Source organism: Gadus chalcogrammus, chromosome 16 (genome assembly GCF_026213295.1).
Source record: "Gadus chalcogrammus isolate NIFS_2021 chromosome 16, NIFS_Gcha_1.0, whole genome shotgun sequence".
Classification (NCBI taxonomy): Eukaryota; Metazoa; Chordata; class Actinopteri; order Gadiformes; family Gadidae; genus Gadus; species Gadus chalcogrammus.
This window is the reverse complement of record NC_079427.1, coordinates 8312429-8334671: the sequence shown is the minus strand read 5'-3', so window position 1 is coordinate 8334671 and position 22243 is coordinate 8312429. Positions and strand designations below refer to the sequence as shown.

Here is a 22243-nt window from a genome sequence, read left to right as displayed (position 1 = left end):
AGGAGCAGTAACGTGACAGCAAACGACGTTGACGGCTGCTCTTGATCCGCCGACGGTCCCGCTGCCACTGCGGTGGCTGTAAAACAGCTGGATAGCTTTGGCAGCTTTGAAAGAAAGTCCTGCCTTTGGTCTTTCTTTTTATGTGACCCGCTTTCGTATCGCTTCATGTTTCACTCGATTTATGTCTCACTCGATTTCTCTCTCTCTCTCTCTTACCGCTTACTGTTTCGAATTTGACATAATTTCCGCATACGCATGATGAGCGTGATGCGCGTAACATGGAATAGTCCATGTAGTGCAGACTGAAGGGGGGTGCACACGGAAAGATCGTCAAAACATGAGTAATAATTAGACATCCCGATGCTACTATTGTGAAGAGATTTTTATAAAAATAATAAATATGGGGACAAAATATATGCATTGGGGCCCTCTTGACCAGATCAATATTGTAAATAAGAAACTGTTCTTAATGTTTTAACGGGAAAAATAAAGGTAAAAAAAAAAAAAAAAAAAAAAAAAAATTTGGGGGCCCCAAAAACTGGGGCCCGGGGCTCCAGGCAAATGCCTGGTTTGCCTAATAGTACGGCCCGCCCTCACCTGTACGTCTATTCAATCAAATTCCAAATGACTATATGTAATGACCTGTCTTTGACATCAGATGGGGCTGTTACTGTATTTATTGGTATTTGAACGCCCTTCACATTTGATTGTCAAAATGTTTACTTTTCCGCATCAATTCACTTCGATGACTGAACAGAGTTGATCTACACCAGTTTCCTATTCCCCATCCACCCTGAATATCCCTGACTACACCTGCACACCGATCTACACCTAACATAAACCAAATAACCATGCAGTGCTCCAACTCTGCCTTCTAAACACCATATTGATGAAACTTTAACAGCTAACTTTTAAAATATACTACATTATGTCACGCCACGTTTTGGAGGAAGTATGTTCAGATGAATGTTTGGATTTGTCAATTTTATGTGCACAATATCTGTGATCCCTGCTATTGTATTTCTAACACCCAGCTGGGAACCCTCTTTTTAAGGGAGCGACTAAAGGGAACCAGGCTCGAAGCACACCTGAGCACGGACCTTCCATCCCTAATGCCTCCATTCAACCACAAAATAATGCCTAAAGTAACTTGACCCGCTAACCTTATACCTGAACTTGGAAATGAAACCTAACATCTCTAATGCCTAAAAACGTTCAGCTAAACTCAACCAAGTACCTAAACTTCTCTATAATAGCTAAAGTCGTTTCCCTAAACGTAACCCAATCCCCAAACTTCTCTAAAATGCCTAAAATAGTTTACCTCAACTCAAGACCGAAACTTCTCTAAAATTCCTTAAATCTTTTCCCTAAACGCAACCCAATACCTAAAATTCTCTTAAATGCTTAAAATCGTTTCCCTAAACGTAACCCAACACCCAAACTACATAAACGGTGCCTAAAATTAACCTCAAATTTCCCATTTTAAACATTGAACCAACCGTAATCTTAAACCCAAACTAGACTGTTTAAACTCAGATCTAAACCAGACTTGTCACTGGGTCACCCCACTTATTTCCCCCATCAGGGTTTATGTTTATTCCTCAATGGTTTGAAGTCCTTTGGATGATATTTGAACATTTGTTATAAATAAACAGGCCTTCTTTACCCATTTGGTTTGTTTTGCTTATTTGCTCTTGGGACAACAAAGCTGCGTCAGCATCCTTGCGTATATGTTACAATTATCCCCAGTATATCCCTAAACAGTAACGCAGCTAATTGCTTGTCGAGTGACTGCTAATAATGGCGCACTAATTTACAATCGGGGTAACAAAGAAGGAATGGTGGAAAAGAAACACGCTGAGGGAAGACGACTAACTGATTTGTTTCAAAAGAAAGGTGAGCACAACGGTTTAAGAATGATTTGGCAGTCCCCATGGTATCTAGCTGGAATATAACTGCACTGTATCACATAAATTCATCCATATAAAGTAATCAGCATACCTATGACATATCTATAAAATACATTTTAAAAAGTGTCAAATACAAGAATAGAGCAGGAGCATGTCCCTCATCTGGTGTTACTGAGGTGTGTGTGTGTGTGTGTGTGTGTGTGTGTGTGTGTGTGTGTGTGTGTGTGTGTGTGTGTGTGTGTGTGTGTGGGTGTGGGTGTGGGTATGTGTCCAATTGTTTGCAAAAATAAATAAAATATGTCCATCAAATATTAGATGAGAGGTGGATCAAGAGAAAGGGGTTTTCTACAACCCTTTATGTACATAATGTGTATTATGGAACACTTTACAAATGGTTGTTAATGTTGGAAATAAAAAATAACGTTATTACAGACTGTTCTGTAACGTAAATGTGTGTAACACTAGACCTCCATTGACCATTACACTAACAAGAACACTAATATAAAGGGCTAAAGAATATATATTATAAATGGTTGAGGAGATTTTCCAGTACGATGCTGGGAAGATTCCAAATTCCCACAGAAGAAATCACAAAAAAAAATGCACATATCTGATGTTGACATTATAGAACAAGGCTTTCATGAGAATTCTGCTTGCAATGTTCAACTCTGTGGGAGGGAGTGTTTTTTATATAAGCAAGAGAAAATGCTTATTGAATACGTATGCAGGGATTTTATGAGCGTATTTGTTATCATCGTGCACATGTTTCAAATCTATCTAAAAATATCTATGCAAGATAAAGTATAACAAATATGAAAAGATATATTGTATATTGTGAGAATTATTGATCTGGTTTTTTGATTTAGCTTGTAAGAAAATGAGAAGCAGAAGAGAGAAATGAGAAGTCAGATCACTCCTATTGAATCCACCCCACGGGGAAATGAAACCAAACCAAGACTCGTTAAAAGAAGCAGGGACTCGCACTTCTGCTGTCAAAATGACATGGCATAATAACATTACGGAGCCAGCGGTCTGTTGGTGGTCGCCCCCCTGCCCTCCACACCCACGCTCTTCTGGGACCAGAGCGATTCACAGGGACCTGAAGATAACATCAGGATGTCCTTCTGAAAGGTCAACGCATGAAGAATGGACTGATTGTGAAATGTATATAGAATAGAATAGAATAGAATCTTTATTTGTCATTGGGTTAAATACAAAGTATTTACACAACGAAATTAAGGTGCAGATCTTGTTATGATTATATGATTTAGAGAAATACTCCCAACAACCAGAGCTATAAATTCATTGTTGGAATTTTCTTGGTACATTTCAACGCAGACCCTTCTCGTTATTGTTTGAGTTCCTGGTGAGGTGGTAGTTAAAGAAGCGGTAAAGCTCCCACACAGACGTGTGTTAGCATCTGTCTGACCTCACACGGCGAGCCAAGGGACACTAAACTCTGACACACAGTGCACACAAGTGACTCTCTCTCAAGCCGAACACAGTCCAAACAAGGTCTCTGATGGAGGTGTATTGGTGGGTGGGGAGGGGGGGGGAGCAGCCTCCAGTCCTGGGTCCTATGATGATCATCTGCTCACCCTCCTGGGCTATGTCATGAAGATATTAATATCTTCAAGTTCTAGAATTGAACATTATCACGTTTTACTTATTGTAGGCCTACACTAGCTATTACTTCAATCTATTTCAAATAGGCCTAAGACAACTGCTCTTATTGTTCTCCATTGTTCTAGTGGTTATTTTATTTTATTTTTGGCTTCCTTTGTTGAAATTAATCAAATAAATCCTATTCAATGACAGTGTTAAGTAAAGGGCAAAAAAAGGAATTTTAATAAGTCAGGAGGTACAACTTTGATGTAGGGTATTTTCTAAATAGCTTATCTAAATGCCACCCGTCTCAAGTTGAGGTTTTAAATCATCTGCATTAATAGGTGAACCGGTGGTACCTGGCTGGTGGCGGCTGGAGCTACGTGCAGGGCTCTGCTTCAGAGCAGGGGTGCGCCAAACAAAGCAGAGTGGGGATGGACAATGAGGAATTTGATATCAATGAGTTCACTTTTATGACATTGTAGCCTAATGTCAAAACCTAGAAGTCACTGCTGTCCTGCCTTACACATAGGCCTACGTTGGCTTGCCTATAGGGGAAATGAACCTGTTGTAGTGGAGCACTTCGAAATGATCTCCACGACAAACTAGGTGTGAACCAATTCATGACCTTTTTTGGAATACGTGGAATTTCCTACCAATAGCGGATCGTCTTCATTATAGACCTTGAAAAAAAGGCTGTCACTATGGCAACACATCCTGCTGCCTCACATTTTCCGTTAATAACCACCGTCTGCGAATTTGAACGCTACGAGGGATTTATTACAAACACGTAGGCCTATTTATCCCCGGTCCCCAGCGCGCCGAGGCCTGCTGCTTCCGAGAGACGGATCACAACAGCCAGAGACGGGCTGGTTGGCCCACATCCACTCGTCACACCTGTTGCGGGGTGTCGGATCTTTATTGTCAAAGGGATTATTAAAAAAATACACAGAGCAGGTCATATGTAAATTTAACAGCGCGCCATTCCCCAGTGTGTACAGAAAGGATGTTTCTTTTTAAAAGCGACTCTTATTTCAGTGCTTATGATCTGAAGCAGCAGAGATACACACATTCTTCGTCCTCTGAATAACATCTAGGTCATGTTGGTGTATAATTGTGTACGAATATTTGACAGGTTTTGGTTGTACACCGATGAGAGCGTTGTATATGCATACTCTGAAGGGAGCTCGTTAGTGTAGAAAAATGCTTTTTAACATGTTCGTTTTAAAGGTAATGAGCTTGGCCCTAAACCCGCACAGTGTATACACTGGAGAACGTTCACATGTGAAACAGTCCCTTTTGAATCCATCAAAAATATATTAAATGTGTGTCAGATGTTGAAATTAGCGTTGAACCTCCCCGTTGACTTGAGCGTGATGGGAACAGAAAACAATTCTTGTTGTTTCCAGACAGAACTAATCAAACACAGACTAGCAGACGATTATGTGAGTCTGGGGTCTCCACCACAGAATGTGTGACCCTAGAGCTAGGACACAAACACAAACACACACACACACACACACACACACACACACGCACACACACACGCACACGCACACGCACACGCACACGCACACACACTCATGTTCATGTTCACACAAACACATTCATGTTCATGTTCACATGCAAGCATACTCACAGACACACACATTACACCACAACCACAGACAAACACGCGAGCGTACTCGCACACAGTGACGAATACGCCGCCCTTCTTAAAGACAAAGTGACAAAGTGGACTTAGATTTGATCCACTGGGATTTAATCAGATCAAGTCAAAAGGCAACTACACACGCTAGCCAGCGTTGTGTTGGCTTCAGCTGTAATACAGGAAGCTCCATTTGATTAGATTAGTTTGTGAAATGACTTCAATTCATCTTTTTCACATTTTGTTATACATTAAATAATGACTCATATGTCCAATGTCATGCTGTCTTTAGCAGAGAAATGTAAACTGGTGAACGAATCAGAAAAGGACATTGAAGATGCACACATGAGTGTATCTGCTAATGTGGTTGTAACATACGATGGAACTGCCAATCCATCGTAAACATTTTAGCGTTCTCTTGTTTATCGGCCATTTATGGACGCAAATTGCATTTGCAGTCCATAAAAACCTTTCTATTGAAACTTTAGGCACAGGGAGGTCAATAATTGACTTCCGATCCTCCGGGAGATCAGAAAGACAGACTGACTGCAGTACACGAGAGACAGATCTAGAAAACAACCTTACCACCTGGCAATAAGGATATAATGGTGCACTGAGCGAGAGCAGAGAGCCAATGGGTGATATCATGGGTGACCTCTTGCCCTGCTCCCTAGGTTGTGCTTTTATTGTTTGACTCATTCAGTCATCATTTCCATGTTTTCTTTGTTAGTCACTCGGTCACTGCCATGTGTGTTTCCCTCCTCTTTGATTGTCGCCCCACGCCCTGATCAGTATCACCTGTCTCTTGTTATGCTCCCCTTCCTACTGTATTCAGTTTGGTGTTTCACTCCCTCAGTCCTCTCTCCTGTGTCAAACCGTGTTTCCTCTGGTGTTGACTCTGGTTCCTGATTTCTGATCTCTGCTAGTTTCACCCGATGTCACCTTTTGTGCTCTCCTTGCCTTGCCTTCCTGATCTCCTGACTGCTTACCCGTGTACGGCACCATTTTTCAAGTACAGAGGAATGTTTTGATTAGGATTCTGTTACGGAGTCGTTCTCTCGAGTCCTCCGGCCAGTCAGCTGGTACTTTATGGTTGGGGAATATATATTTTGTTTCACAGACGTTTTTTGGAAATTTTGGTAATAAGTCATGCCTCCCCATTACACAGTCCTGCACACTAATCAAATGCACAATAACAATACATATAGTATAATATTAAGGATAGTAAATCAATTGATCATTCATAAACATCGTAATGGAATATCAGAAATGGCTGGGTCATCGCGATCAAACGAACCGATGCACTTCACAGGTTTGGAATTCGTCCCGTCATGGAAAAACAACATCTGACTCCAGATCTTTATTTTGAGTGATGCCGTGTCTTCCAGCCAGCCACCTACCCGACGCCCAGGCAGAAGGCAGACATAAATGCTGGGTTTAGCATTACACTAACATGCATTCGTCACACCGACACTCTAAACACAACAATAGGAGGCCTACAGTACAAGCAGGCAGGGGGGAGGAGAGGAGAGCAACGAGAGAGGGAGGAGGAGGATGGAGTGAAAAGAGAGAGAGAGAGAGAGAGAGAGAGAGAGAGAGAGAGAGTGAGAGAGAGAGAGAGAGAGGGAGAGGGAGAGGGAGAGGGAGAGGGAGAGAGAGAAAGAGAAAGAGAGAGAGAGAGAGAGAGAGAGAGAGAGAGAGAGAGAGAGAGAGAGAGAGAGAGAGAGAGAGAGAGAGAGAGAGAGAGAGAGAGAGAGAGAGAGAGAGAGAGAGAGATAAAAAGGCTGGACTGTGAGAAAGAGGTGACAGACAGCCAGATAGATATACATAGGAATGGACATAGGCATAGATGAACAGATGATCCTTCACAGGAGTTTGAAGTCATGGACAGGAGCCACGGAGGGACAGAGTGAGCGAGCCCTGAGGGAGTGGCAAGGAGCGGTGGAGATGAAACGAGCCGCAGGGAGAGTGAGATCTGCGGCGCGGCCGGTCGAAGGACAAAGAATGCAGATTGCATAAAAGATCCTTTCTCCCTCCCCGCGGGGTACCTGTGTTCCTGCCGACGACCCCTTGAGCTAATATTGATGTGCGGGGCGGGGCAGATTCCTCAGGGGCCCGGCTGGGAGGCGTCGGCGGCGGCTCTCAGGGTCCCACCGTGCGATAAACACGCCGCAGGGAGCCCTTCTCACACGTCTTCATTTCAGAGAGAGAGAGGGGGAGAGAGAGAGAGAGGGAGAGAGAGAGAGAGAGAGAGAGAGAGAGAGAGAGAGAGAGAGAGAGAGAGAGAGAGAGAGAGAGAGAGAGAGAGAGAGAGAGAGAGAGAGAGAGAGAGAGAGAGAGAGAGAGAAAGAAAGGCTGTAGTAGGCCTTCTATAGCCTCCACTTGTCTTATCTTGACGAAAGATGTTTGGTTCATTTGAGAGAAAGGACACTGCAAATTAATGAATAAACATGGTATAAAAATGCCTGAATTTCTGTTAATCATGTAATTATTGCAAAGTAATATAGATATAGGACAAACACAAATATACGAAAAAAACAACAATTGCAAACAAGCAGGTCATGTAGCAAAATGAAAGCTCAGTGCTGACGTCGATATTTTAATCTTTGTTTAGTGGTCTGATGTGATAGTGGAATTAGAATCCACTATTCCACTATCCTGAACCTCTGAAGGACCAGGCCGACTGGTTAACGGCAGTTATCCCCAACAGGATGGTGGAACCTCGTCTTAGAAACCCCTTAGAGACACATTCAGCGTTGGTTGTGCTGTTGATAAAGGCTCGAGGTGACAGTGAGCTAAATCATGGGTGACTCATCCCAGCCTAAAATCTGATATCTTTATAGAATTGGGCAGTGATGACAGTGCTTAAACATCATCAATCTTTTATATCAAGAAAACGTTCCTGGCTGGGATAAATAATGTTTTATTTGTATGTGATCTTGATATAGTGCATTAATTCACACATTTTCTGGGATCCAAACATTTAGGTAAGTCAGTAATGAATACTGCCTGTAGCTGCCCTCTTGGGATTACCACAAAGGATGCAGAGAGCTTCGACTGGACTTCGACTTTAATTCTCTCCTCCTTTCACCACTGGCATTTTAACACCTTCTGTACATAGAAATTGTGTTCACATTTTCTACTTAAACAAACAGTCCGGTAACTGTCTTAACACGAGAAATACAATGACACAAAAAACACGGAGTGAACAACAATAAATAACCTTTTACAAGTTTTAACACAGGATTCGACGTGTAAATAGTTCGTTTGCATGTTTTACCAACTCTGTAGCATTGTGAGCATGTGGTTTTTGCCAAGACGGGAGCAGGAAGTCTAGCGACTTCGATAACAGAAAGTAACAAAATAAGAGTGGTGCTCGTCAAATAAAAGTACAAAAAGTAAAGTGGCATAACTTATTGACGAAATGAACTGCCATTTACACTGCCATCCCATAGTCCAGAAGGTTCTCATGTCTAACCCCAGCTGAAGCGTTCCTGTGTGACTATTACATTGGGGTAATCCTCCAAAAACATACGTGTGCGAACACCCATGCATTAAGCATGGTTCAGTTAGAGTGTTACGCGCCCAGTAAGGCCAAAATAACATTTCAATCACTTTAGTTTGATGCAGAACCAATATGCATGAGACTGCTATGTTTTCCGATACTATTTGAATTACATGAAGAGTTGCTTTCAGAACATTGCTGTTACGTTATCAGTGTTAACCATGAAACACAAGCTTCAAAGCAATGTAAATACCCACGGAAAGACAAGAATGTACAGAGAACATTCCTCTTTGCACACACACACACACACACACACACACACACACACACACACACACACACACACACACACACACACACACACACACACACACACACACACCACACAGGCACACACACACACACACACACACACACACACACACACACACACACACACACACACACACACACACACAACTCAACCTGAACTCACACAAAGACATGCACCTGCGCACAATTACATACTCTCTCACCTCTCCCTCACTACACACACACCCTCTTTACACAGGACTAGGAGGGCTTGTTTATTTGAAGGACCTGTGGCGGAGCTGTGTGTGTGTGTGTGTGTGTGTGTGTGTGTGTGTGTGCGTGTGTGTGTGTGTGTGTGTGTGTGTGTGTGTGTGTGTGTGTGTGTGTGTGTGTGTGTGTGCTTGCGTGTGTGTGTGTGTGTGTGTGTGTGTGTGTGTGCGTGTGTGTCTGTGTGTGTGTGTGTGTGTGTGCTTGCGTGTGTGTGTGTGTGTGTGTGTGTGTGTGTGTGTGTGTGTGTGTGTGTGTGTGTGTGTGTGTGTGCTTGCGTGTGTGTGTGTGTGTGTGTGTGTGTGTGTGTGTGTGTGTGCGTGTGTGTGTGTGTGGACCTCCATGTTGTCCTCTACGGAGCTCAGCTTCTCACACCGCGCCAGCCCTCACCGGGACAGGAATGTTACGCCTGTTTTCTTCTCAAGCAAGAGACTGGAGGACCCAACCTCCGCACACACACACTCTCACACACATGCCCACACACTCACTCACATGGGCTGTACTTCTCTTTCAAGGTGTGTGTGTGTGTGTGTGTGTGTGTGTGTGTGTGTGTGTGTGTGTGTGTGTGTGTGTGTGTGTGTGTGTGTGTGTGTGTGTGTGTGTGTGTGTGTGTGTGTGTGTGTGTGTGTGTGTGTGCGAAAGAGCGACCATAGAGGGAGGAACAGGCAGACCGATTCATTGTCTCTCTTGATTTTCAAATCACTATGATTTGACACTACTCCAATATCCCTATATGATACTATTCCCATATAACTATATGGCAGTATTCCCATATCCCTATATGACAGTATTCCCATATATTCCCATATCCCCGCTCTGGCATCAGTGCTGGGCTCAAGGGCACTCTGACGGGCCGAAACGTCGATGGCTGAGCCCTGGCGCTGTAATTACCCGCGGCGCTGTGCTGGGAATATCGCCGCTCCAAAGCACTCAGTGATAACCGCATGAAGGTTGAAGCTATACGGGCCTATAGGAGACCTGGCCCATTCCCAACCGTCTCTCGGCCCACTCCCCTCCTCAAGACATTCATAACCTCTCTCGGTCTCTGTCTCATTTCCTTGCCTTGATCATTTAAGGGGGCTAAATAATAAACGGTGATATTTTCCCCCAATTATTTTTTGATAAATTGAAAATATCACAGGCGTCCAAATTGCTGAACTTTTCGACAGAAGGGTCTTATTTGCATTCCAGTCCAGTTTTAATTGTCTTTTTTTTGTGTTTCAACCTTCGTTTAAGGTTTGGGGGACTATTAATCAAGAGGGGAGAGAGCAGCAAGGGTAGGCAGCAGCAGCCCGAAGAACCAATTGCTTCAGATCTGCTTCCCGTGCAATTAATCACTCCGCCTCAGCGATCACTTCCTCACCGTCCGTCTCCTCGCGAGAAAACTCATGAATCTCCATCTAACGGCGCAGAGTTGAGCGGGGACTATCATTTAATGAGCCAAATGGCTTACAAATGGGATGTGAGGAGTCTACAGCCAGTCGGCTTGTGAACGGGATGGGGTAATGGGGAAAGGGGTGTAGTTAAGACAAATAGGCTAGGCGCGAACCGGCGCATCCAAAATATTTTTTTCTTTCTTTCCTCCTCCTGCTGTCTTTCTGCAGTCATGTCCATCAGAAAGACCAGGTTTCCCTGGGTGGTCAATAATTGAATAGCGCGGGGACAGCGCAGCGGCATGTCTTTCCACCCAGTTATTAGTCTATCATAATATTATTTACCCCACGTACTGTCTCGCTGGCGCCATCCAGAGAGAGAGAGAGAGAGAGAGAGAGAGAGAGAGAGAGAGAGAGAGAGAGAGAGAGAGAGAGAGAGAGAGAGAGGAGAGAGAGAGAGGGGAGAGAGGGGGGGGGGGGGGTTGGGCATTGTAGAGGGAGAAAGAGAGAGAGAGACAGAGAGGTAGAGAGTGGTTGGGGCAGGCTAGAGAGAGGGAAAGAGTGACCGAGGTAGAGGGAGGTTGGGGCAAGCAAGGTACAGAGAGAGCGAGGTAGAGAGAGGTTGGGGTAGTTAAGCCAGACATCACAATAGGTGGACTCCGCTCCGCAGCGCGTCCGGTTCGTCTAGTCTCCAGTCGGCGTGTGTGTGGGCTACCAAGGATTTTTACCGAGGCTGTGTTGAACCACTGTGCGGCTATTTTACGGACCTTTCGGTGATCTTTGGGATGACAGCAACGTGAAAAGTTGAATGTAAGTGCTCTACTTGTCTGTATTGAATGTGTTATTTGTGTATGACATGCTTGTTTTTTTGGGGGTTCATAGACCACGCTTAAGTTGCACCTGCACCAGATCAGCCTGCGACTCCCATAGCAGTTCGGTGGATTCCTCACCATGAACGAACTCCTAGGCTGACTTCCATGTGTTACTGCAGTAACCGCGGCGGTTGTTTTTACAGCCTGTTACAGCAGTTGACGTTCGTTATTCTACAAGGCTATTTGATGCACGCGCGTGCGTGCGTGTGTTCGTGTGTGTGTGTGAGTGTGACTGCATGTATGTGTACATGTGTGTGTACATGTGTATGTGCGTGTGTGTGTGTCCCAGAGATTCCGGAAACGTTACATCGCTCCATGACATCGTATCAGTAGACGTTTATGACAAAACACACACAGCCAGTGTTCGTCCCACGCTGCTGGATGCCTCCGCTTAAGTAACACATTTGCATTTACGAGCTCGTCGTCCCTTCTCCTCGCTATCGCTCCTTCTCATTTCCCTCTACACTCTCTTCTTTCCACTCCGTTTCGGGCTCACCCTGTCGCTACCTTCAGCCAGGTTGTTCCCCTCCTCCTCTTCGTCCTCTTCATCATGATGTTTCAAATGAATACGGAATCCAAATATCTCTTTCTTCTCCTTTCTCTGTCTTGTCCCTTGAAACGTTAGATACACACATTGTGTGATATAGGAAGCTACCATACTTGTTACTATGTTGTAACCCCTTAGGACTGCTACCGGAATGATTGAATGGACTTGTACCAGAGTAGGTTAGAGTTTCGCGTTACGTATGTTATAAATTGAGCGGAAACTCTCCATTGTTATGATGGGGAGATAATTAGCTCTGCCATAGTGCATCACATTAAATCTGCCGCTTGTGTATCCGTGTGTGTGTGACACACACACATTCTTCATCATTGCATAACCATCTTCACAATCGACATCCCCCCGACCCCCCCTTCCCCTTCCAGCAGTCATCCCTCGCACCCGAGTCGCCGTGCATCCTTCGAAGTGCACTCTGCGTGACCTTGTGGGAAAGATAATCTGCCGTGTTTAGCCGCGACCTTGAGGGGCCGGTCGGGGGTCAGGGCGGTTAGCATAGCCCACGGCGGCGGCGGCTTTATTTACCAAACCACTCCCGTTACCGACGGACCGCCACCAGAAGGATCCAACTGAACTCCTGACCCCCGAGAAGAGAGTCCCAGTCCGAGCCAAAGTGACACAGAGATTTTTTTTTTTTTTATTAAAAACCATTCCAGCATCCTCCATCTCCTGGGTTATTTTTAACCAGGCTATTTTTAGCGCCCTGGGGGCCATTAGAAGTCCCGCCTGGACGTTCAGGTAGTCGGGGTCACTGCGGGCCGGACACTTGTTTATGTGCTGCTGCTGAGTTATTGGACTGTTCCTGTTAGCCGGCTGCTCAGGATCATGTGTGTGTGTGTGTGTGTGTGTGTGTGTGTGTGTGTGTGTGTGTGTGTGTGTGTGTGTGTGTGTGTGTGTGTGTGTGTGTGTGTGTGTGTGTGTGTGTGAGTGTGTGTGTGTGTGTGAGTGTGTGTGTGTGTGTGTGTGTGTGTGTGTGTACCGAGGGCTGGGGCACTGCGGTTCCCAGTCCTTCGGTTCCTCTGTCCCTCTGTCCCATGTACGACTGTGTGTGTGTATCTATTGGTCTGTTGTCTGTCCCCTGCGTCTGGTATCACTATGTCCCCTGTTTGTTCACTTTGACTTTTCTGTCTCTCCTTTTCTGACTTTTCTGTCTCTCCTGTCTCTCCTTTTCTGTCTCTCCTGTCTCTCCTCCTTTTCTATATCTGTCTGTCTGTCCCTCCCCTGTCCCGAGACAGAGTCGAACAGACAGACAGACAGACAGATAATGTCCCTGTGTGTCTGTGTTCTCTGGCTGTCTGTCCCTCCCTCCCTGTGTCTGTGTGTTCTGTCTGTCTGTCCCTCCCTCCCTGTGTCTGTGTGTTCTGTCTGTCTGTCCCTCCCTCCCTGTGTCTGTGTGTTCTGTCTGTCTGTCCCTCCCTCCCTGTGTCTGTGTGTTCCGTCTGTCCCCCCCTAGTCCTTGTCCTGTGCTGGGGCTGTGTCCTGCTCCTGAAGCTGGTAGTGGCTCATTGAATGTGTTTTCGTGCCCTTACGTCCACACGTACGGAAACACAGGCTGCAGAATACACTCGGGAAAAGACATTCTGGAAAACACACGCACACATAGAGACGGGCACGCACACCTAGAGACGGGAACGCACACATAGAGATGGGCACGCACACATAGAGATGGGCACGCACACATAGAGACGGGCACGCACACATATAGACGGGCACGCACACACGGTGGAAGGGAAAACACAGGCTTGATGTAGAAGGTGAAATGGGTCAAAGTCGGATGAGGAAGTGGGAGAGTTTAGACAACTGGACTCTAGCCAAGTGGAAAGGAGACGAGAGGAAAGGAGACTAGGGGACAGGAGACTTGGGGAGAGGAGAGGAAACAACAGGACTCCGGACAAGAGGAAAGGAGACAAGAGGAAAGGTGACTAGGGGACAGGAGACTAGGGGAGAGGATGGGGTGGGAGAGCTGCAGAAACAACAACACTGTAGACAAGAGGAAAGAAGGCTTCAGTGACAGGAGACTAGGTGAGAGGAGAGGGAACAACAGGATTCTAGACAAGAGGAAAGGAGACTAGGGGACAGGAGACTAGGGGAGAAGGATTAGGGGAGAGGAGAGGAAACAACAGGATTTTACACAAGAGGAAAGGATAGGAGAGGTGACTAGGGGACAGGAGTCTAGTGGACTAATGTAGAGGAGAATATAAAAGACCAGAGGAGAGGACTGGAGTTTGAGGAGGAGGAGGAGGAGGAGGAGGAGGAGGAGGAGGAGGAGGAGGTGGAGGAGGAGGTGGAGGAGGTGGAGGAGGAGGAGGAGGAGGAGGAGGGCAGTGTGATGGAGAGTAGCACCAGGGGAACAGAAGAATTGTTTTAGTGGTGGTGGTGGTGGTGGTGGTGGTGGTGGTGGTGGTGGTGGGGGTAGTTGTGGTGGTGGTGGGGGTAGTTGTGGTGGTGGTGGTGGTAGTTGTGGTGGTGGTGGGGGTAGTTGTGGTGGTGGTGGGGGTAGTTGTGGTGGTACCTCCTCAGACCAGCCGCGTAAACGCTCCCCTGAGGAGCTTGTATAATCAGCACTTAGAATCCCCAGCCGACCAATCACTGTGATTAAGGATGCTGGAGCTCAGGTGGTTACAACAAGCTATCCAATAAGCAGCCTTCACACTGCACGGTCACCTCACTGACCATCCATACGGCTCAGTGGACGCTGCGTTTGAGCAGACAGCCTGCTGCTCAGCATTCAATGTTAAAGATGACATGAGAGTCCATCGGAGCGACGTATTAGGTGTCAAACCTTATGTCTTCATATTTGGAGAACTGCAACAATGTTTGGTCCAACGGCATTCTTTAATGTGTCATACTGAACACGTCCTGTCAGCGTACAGTTACAGCTACGTTGTCCTGCATAGCCTGCTAAACATAGGCTGAGCTCCTTTACATTTAGTCAACGTAGTCGTCTGGCAGACGCTTTCAAGCAAAGCCACTTCCGAGTGAAGCATACCTATTAATGTCACCTTGTTATTATCATAGTCCTTCTTGCACCGAACCTACTCAAATGGAGAGGCCTTCAGCAGTCCGGTGAAGTCTTGGGGCTGTCCTGCTGTGCCTAGAGTAGAGGGTGAGGACCTCAGTGGGAAAAGATACTGACCTTCCCCTAAATGGAGGGTGTCTGGGTAAGATTCCTCTCAGTAATGGACAAGTCCAGTTCGGCCTCTGAACATGCTAAATTATTCAGAGACACAGACACACACACACACACACACACACAAATACACAAACACACACACCACACCCAACACAACACACACACATCACAGTTCACATGTGCTTAGCGTTAGGTGAATGTTATAGAACTGCTCAGGTAAGGCGAAAGGTAAAAACTAAACACAAATATTCAAATGCTACTTAAGAAAGACCCACTGATCACGCGAGGGAACTACAGTGGATTATTATGATATGAGAGCAAATCCATTCAGACGCACGCGCACACACAAACATATGAATGAGTGCCAGGCCTAATGGCCAATCACAAAAAAAACGTGAGTGAGTGCTAACACAGTGGGTGTCGTTGAGACGTTTGGGGGTTGAGGTCTCATTGGTCGGATGAGTCACTGCGCGTTCCTGGTTTACGCCCACACTCATGAACATGAACGAGCTCATGAACACACACACGCACACACACACACACACACACACACACACACACACACACACACACACACACACACACACACACACACACACACACACAGACACACACACACACACACACACACACACACACACACACACACACACACACACACATACACACACACACACAGACACACAGACACACAGATAAGTCTGTGTCAAGTGCAAAAGTCTGCAGCATTAAGCACGGCCTGACGCTGTGTGTTGGTGGTGTCTGCGGCTGGCAGCCCTGCGAAGCTCAGAGGACGTTCACAGTGTTTCCTCCATCAGTCCCCCTCCCCCCACCCTCCTCCACCGCCCTCCACCCAACCCCAGCCAACTGCTGTTAGTCATCACAGCAGCACGACAAACAAGAACATTTTAAACCGGAACTGTGGAGCCCTTAACCTCTCTCTCCTGGTGGATGGTGCTCCATTGTAGTCGGTTATTTTCTGTTTGATTCGGTTAAAAGATGAAATGATTATGAACGGGGATTTCTGTGTCATTCTGGCGATTCCGGGACACAAGCGGATCTTGAGTGTGTGTGTGTGCGCGCGCCTCTGCGTGTGTGAGACGCCAAATGTGCTTTGTAAAGCGCCGCGCGCGGACCTCATGAAGACACAGATCAAAGGGGATGAGATTAAGTGTTGATAATTCAGAACAGGCGTTGGCCGAAGCGCTTGGAGAGAGCGCTGCATCACACGCACGCCGTCAGGCAGATGCTCTCACACACACACACACACACACACACACACACACACACACACACACACACACACACACACACACACACACACACACTCCACACACAACCCAATCATTTCTATTATCAGACGCCTGGCAATCCTTGACAATCCCAGGATGTGTGTCAAAGTCAGAGAGTTTCCTCACGGCACAGATCGGGTTTCCGAAAAGCTAGTGGAACCCGTCGTGAATCACAGGGAAGTGTTCTCCTCGGCTCTGCTGTCTGCAGGGACACTCGGGTGAACATCGGATGTTGTCTCCAGCCCTGAGGAGTGATTTGACTCTGTGTTGATGTCGAGCACGGATGATACTGATGCTGGCCACTCTCTGTATCGGTGAGTCCGATGTTATCGTATGGGTCTCGTTGTTTTTCATTTTAATTGTCACTTTTTGGACAATTTATTTGGGCAATTTTTTATGCTTGGGCCTTGATTTTATGTGTGTGTCTGTGTGCTGTACTCTGGGTGTGTGTGTGTGTGTGATGTACTATGTGTTTGTGTGCGTGTACAGTACTGTTTGTGTGTGTTTGTGTGAGTGCTGTACTGTGTGTCTGCAGTAGGTCGATAGACCCCCATCTTATTGCCGCCAGACAAGCTCTTTGTTCTCAGAGACGGAGACACACACAAACACACACACACACACACACACACACACACACACACACACACACACACACACACACACACACACACACACACACACACACACACACACACACACACACACACACACACACACACACACACACACACACACACACACACACACACACACACACCCCTCTGGGAAGTGAGTTGAGATCAGCATGTCACAGAGAAAGAAATGTTTCCTAATGAAAAAGAGGGAGTGAAAGTGTCATATTGTCGCATCTATAATCAATAGTGTTTCTTTGTATTGTACAAAAGTCTATCTCTCAAATGTTATCAATCTGTATATATATGTACTTCTTACATTATCAACTAATGCCGCTTTTCCACCGCACATGTAGCTCGACTCGACACGACACGACTCGACACGACTCGACACGGTAGCAGCGCGGGTGCTTTTCCACCGCAAATAGTACCTCCGGGACGTGGGCGGGGTCGTCTGCGCGAAAGGGCCGTGACGTATTTTTGTACGCGACGCAAACAACACCTACGTAACCCACACATGGACAGAACCCACATAACAACAATGGAGAACATCGATGCGATGGTATTCGTGTTCGTATTATTAGCTGGCATGTTGAAGAAGTGGAATATGTTGGCTGCGGCGCTACTATGGCTGTTCTATCGTTACCAGCATGGTTGCCATGTCGCTCTCGTGACTTCGTCACACTCTCTGGCCAATCAGTGGCCGGCCGTCTGCCGACGTCACCTTTTAGCATCGGCTCAGCCGCTTGGAACCTAGAGCGAGGCGGTACTAGAAAAAGCAGCCACTTGAGGTACTAGATCGCGGTGGAAACGCAAAAAAGGCGAGCTGAGTCGAGTCGAGTCGAGTCGTGTCGAGCTGGTACCATGCAGTGGAAAAGCGGCATAAGTACATATTTATTCCCATACTCGTATGAGGGCAAGGGAGAGAGATGTGGGAAAAGGAGAAGGAACGTGAACAATTATTTGTTTAAAGTTTATTTTGCGTCTATTTTTATGTTTATAGTCAATGGTCCATTCTATTCAGAATTTGTTTTATTTGCTCATTATTTGTTTGTGCGTGTGTGTGTGTGTATGTGTGTGTTTAGGAGTACTGGCAATTTGATCCCTTGTAAATATATCGAGAGTGTGATGAGGTCATTGCTTTCACACACACAGACACACACACACACGTCACACACACACACACACACACACGCACGCACACACACACACACACACACACACACACACACACACACACACACACACACACACACACACACACACACACACACACACACACACACACACACACACACACACACACACACACACACACACACACACACACACACTCTCTCTCTCTCATTAAGTGTGTGTGTGCAGCCCTGGCACCTGTGGCCAGCATTAGAGCAGGATCATATGGTCGATAGCACTCTCACATCCCTCCTTTACTTAGTCTCTCCTCCTCCCTCCTTCTCTCTCTCTTGCTCTTGGTAAGTTACTCATCTTGCTCCTCCACTCTTGTCTTTTCTATCATTTCCTCTATAATGTCCTCTCCCCGCCTCTCCTTCTAATCCCCTCTCTGCTCCACTCCTCTCCCCTTGATTCCTCCTTGTCTCCTCTCCTCTCCTCTAGTCCCCTATCCTCTCCTCTAGTCTCCTCCTAATCTCCTATCTACTCCCGTCCGCTCCCCTTGACTCCTCCCCTCCTCGAGTGCCCTATCCCAGGCGTGTGCCGTCCATATAGGCAGGTGGGGCAGCGAACTACTTTAGTTTCTGCAGGCTTTCCGACTTTTTTTGGACTGTTCACATAAAATGTTGGATGATGAGGGCGAGTTTAACACGGCATGCAATGTTGGGGCAGGGCAGCTCAGCCACCGCGTTCCTCCCTATGTTAATCGCATAACCCTGCAGGCTGCAATACGAATTGCATTCCGTGCTAAAAGACGCCTTTATGGTCGTAAAGTAGTCCGCCCCATGGTCATATTCTCTAGAACTGTTGTGGTTTTAACTCAAATTATTCCGCCAGTATCTTTCGTCGTTTCTATATCAGATACAGTTATGGCAGGTGGTGGTGATTAACAGTGTTGAGTTAGTTAAAAAAAAAACTTTGAGAGGTTAAAATTGGAAGAGAAGCCATCAAACAACTTGGCCCAGATGGACCGGACAAGTTGTTTAATGTAAAAGTTTAAAGATGTTTAAAGTTGTTTGATGTAGATCGAAGTATACATATTTAAAAAAAACATATAAATTGTTGGGTGTCACCGCAGGCTACTGCCCTATCCTTTCCTCTAGTCCTCTCCTCTATCCTCTTCTCCTAATCTCTCCTATCATCTCCTCTCCTCTAGTCTCCTCCTGGTCTAGTCTCCTCTCCTTTCCTCTATTCTCCTCCTGGTCTAGCCTTCTCTCCTCTCCTCTAGTCTCCTCTCGTCTCCTCTCCTCTCCTCTAGTCTCCTCCTGGTCTAGTCTCCTCTCCTTTCCTCTAGTCTCCTCCTGGTCTAGTCTCCTCTCCTCTCCTCTAGTCTCCTCTCCTCCAGTCTTCTCTCCTCTCGTCTCCTTTGCTTTTTTCTCCACCGGTCCGCTCCACACTTTCTTTCATGTACTTTCTTTTTTTTCCATTTCTTTCTTCTTTGTTTATTTTAAGACCACTTCTTGTTTTCTGGTGTCTCTCTTTCATTTCCCTCTCGTCTCTCCTTCTCCTTTCTGTGTCCAGCTTCTCCTTTCTGGCCTTGTGAAGTCTGTCTGCGGGAGTACGCAGTGAGGGCAGGAAGTTACAGAGGAGATTGAGCAGACTTGAACTTTATCATGTCTTTACTGATCAAGAGGTCATCAGATATATCAACTTATACTCAAGGCATGAGTTTGACTCTTTCTGATTTTGATTTGATTTTGAATGTCCATGATCATATAATTGTAATCAATGTTATGTTCCCCATACCTAATACTCATAGAGGGGGGATCTCTGCCCTAGCTCTACCATCGTACCACTACATCACATCTGCCGCCATCGGCTCCCCTCACTTCAGGTTAGACCCGTCCCACTGACGCGCACCCCTAACATGGGACTCTCCCCAGCCACCAGATCCAATATAGAGTGGGAGGGGCCAGACTACACTGGTGGAGACGTGTGGGCGGAGCATCAACCCTGGGTCAACATGTAGGTTTGTATCCCCACATATCATGGCCCTGTGGGGTCTATCAGCCTCTAGAAATATAATCATATTCAGGATCATCTGTGACGAACGGTGCGTTTTTTTGAAAACATCTTTGTTAAATCCTCTTTAAGCACCTCTCTTGATAAAAGATGAAAGGGTCAAACAGTTCAGCAGTGGAGCTGGTGCCTTAGGCTGTGACATGTCACTCAGCATACTATAGAATCTACCAATCACACGACTCAGAATAGACTTCACAAAATCCAACGGATGATGACAGGAGAGGAAGTAGTGGAGGAAATGGCTGCCGGCCACTCCCTGGCATCAAACCAACGTGCTGAGGTTCAATCCCACGTGTTGGTACAACATGCAGGCACACACGAACGCACCGAAATACATTTGTGCACGAAATACATTTGTGTGTGTCTGTGTAGAAAAAGATACACACCGTCATCACGGATAGACACATCATACGCACTGAGACACAATAGACACACAGACAGAGCCTCATATGTGCAACGACACATGCAGCCACAGAGAACATAGACACGCTTACACGCTGCGACTCAATATTCTTAGAAATTATTAAATTATTGCGTTAAGAAATTATAATGGAAGGGATTTTTATTATTGTGTGTACATGAAGCAGTTGAACTAATATTACGTAACTACTATTTCGAAGACTACTAATACTAAGAAAACGACTATTACTACTGCGATACTGCCACTATCATTAAAGGTCGTTTTTTCCAAAGGAGCTCAGTGAGATCAGATACATTTAGCAGCAGTCAGCTACCACTAATACACTACTGGCACTACGATGAGACCACTATTATTTCTTACTTTACTAATGCTAACTAACTTCCCTCGCTCTTGGTTTCAATCTCTTGCGGTTTCTCTCTCTTGCTTTCTCTCGTACCTTCTCTCTCTCTCTCTCTCTCTCTCTCTCTCTCTCTCTCTCTCTGTTCCCTCGCTCTTGGTTTCAATCTCTTGCGGTTTCTCTCTCTCGCTTTCTCTCGCACCTTCTCTCTCTCTCTCTCTCTCTGTTCCCTCGCTCTGTGGCTTCCTCTCTATCTCTCACCTTCTCTCTCTCTCTGGCTTCCTCTCTCTCTCTCTCGGTTTCTCTCTCTTGTTCTCCATATTCGTCTTTCATCTTTTTTTGACGTAGCGATCCGTCCTGATCTAATCAGAGATGAATTTAACTCGGGCCAATAAAACTGGTGGAGGGGAACCCGCCAGCAGAATGTGGCCCCTTTATTGTAGTCATTAATTCTCCCTGTAGGACCCCGGCCCCGGACCTTGGGGCGTTCTAAACAGATAGAGGTTTCCACGCCCGCCCAGGCGTGAAATGAACAGTGAGCAGGATTGAGTACCTGCTCTGTGAATTACATGCTGCCAGTGTTTCTTTGCTCAGCTCAGCTTGTGGTTGGTTCTCTTCTGCTCCGTCAGCACCGATCACACTGGAAGGTGAGGGCTGGGATTTGCAGTTTTCTTCTGGAAACCCTTTCTGTGCAACCCCCCCCCCCTCCCACAAACATATATTTTTGACAGTATTAGGAGGACTGGTTCGAGCTGAGCTGAGCTGATCGATTTTCGGTTAGGGGTGTGTTGGATTGGAGTAAAAGATGTGTTGATCTGCTGCAGGGGAGAAGCCATGTGTGTTGGGGTAAATCATTGATCCGTCTCCATTAGATTGAATGCGCCTGGCTTTCCTTAATATGATATCCTTTTACTGCCTGGACACATTTAAGATTGTAAAGTATTTTTGATGAGAACACGGACACACGGTTGGATACTGACTTGCCGAAACATGGTTACAATGGTCAAACCTTAACTGACAAACGTTTCACACCCTCCTCTTCTTCATCATGTTTTCTCTTAACCCTCATACCCAAGATGTGATACATCTACGTTCTGAGAAGATCTATCAAACAAGGACCCCTAGAGGCTGGAACCACAATGCACCAAGATGTTCAGTCAAGGAGCTCAGCTGAACTCAGACCCTTCTCTTATATCTGTCCAAATACGTCTGGCTCAATGGATC

At 46.1% G+C, this 22243-nt stretch overlaps 1 protein-coding gene across 1 annotated transcript in view; it reads left to right on the top strand.

The window, feature by feature from the left end:
* The first annotated feature begins 11180 nt into the window (after positions 1-11180).
* gpr4 (G protein-coupled receptor 4) overlaps positions 11181-22243 on the top strand; it is a 31796-nt gene continuing 20733 nt past the window's right edge. Inside the window, exon 1 of the mRNA XM_056611736.1 lies at positions 11181-11409. The gene's annotated coding sequence lies outside the window, so the exon portion shown is untranslated. The remainder of the gene's footprint in view (positions 11410-22243) is intronic.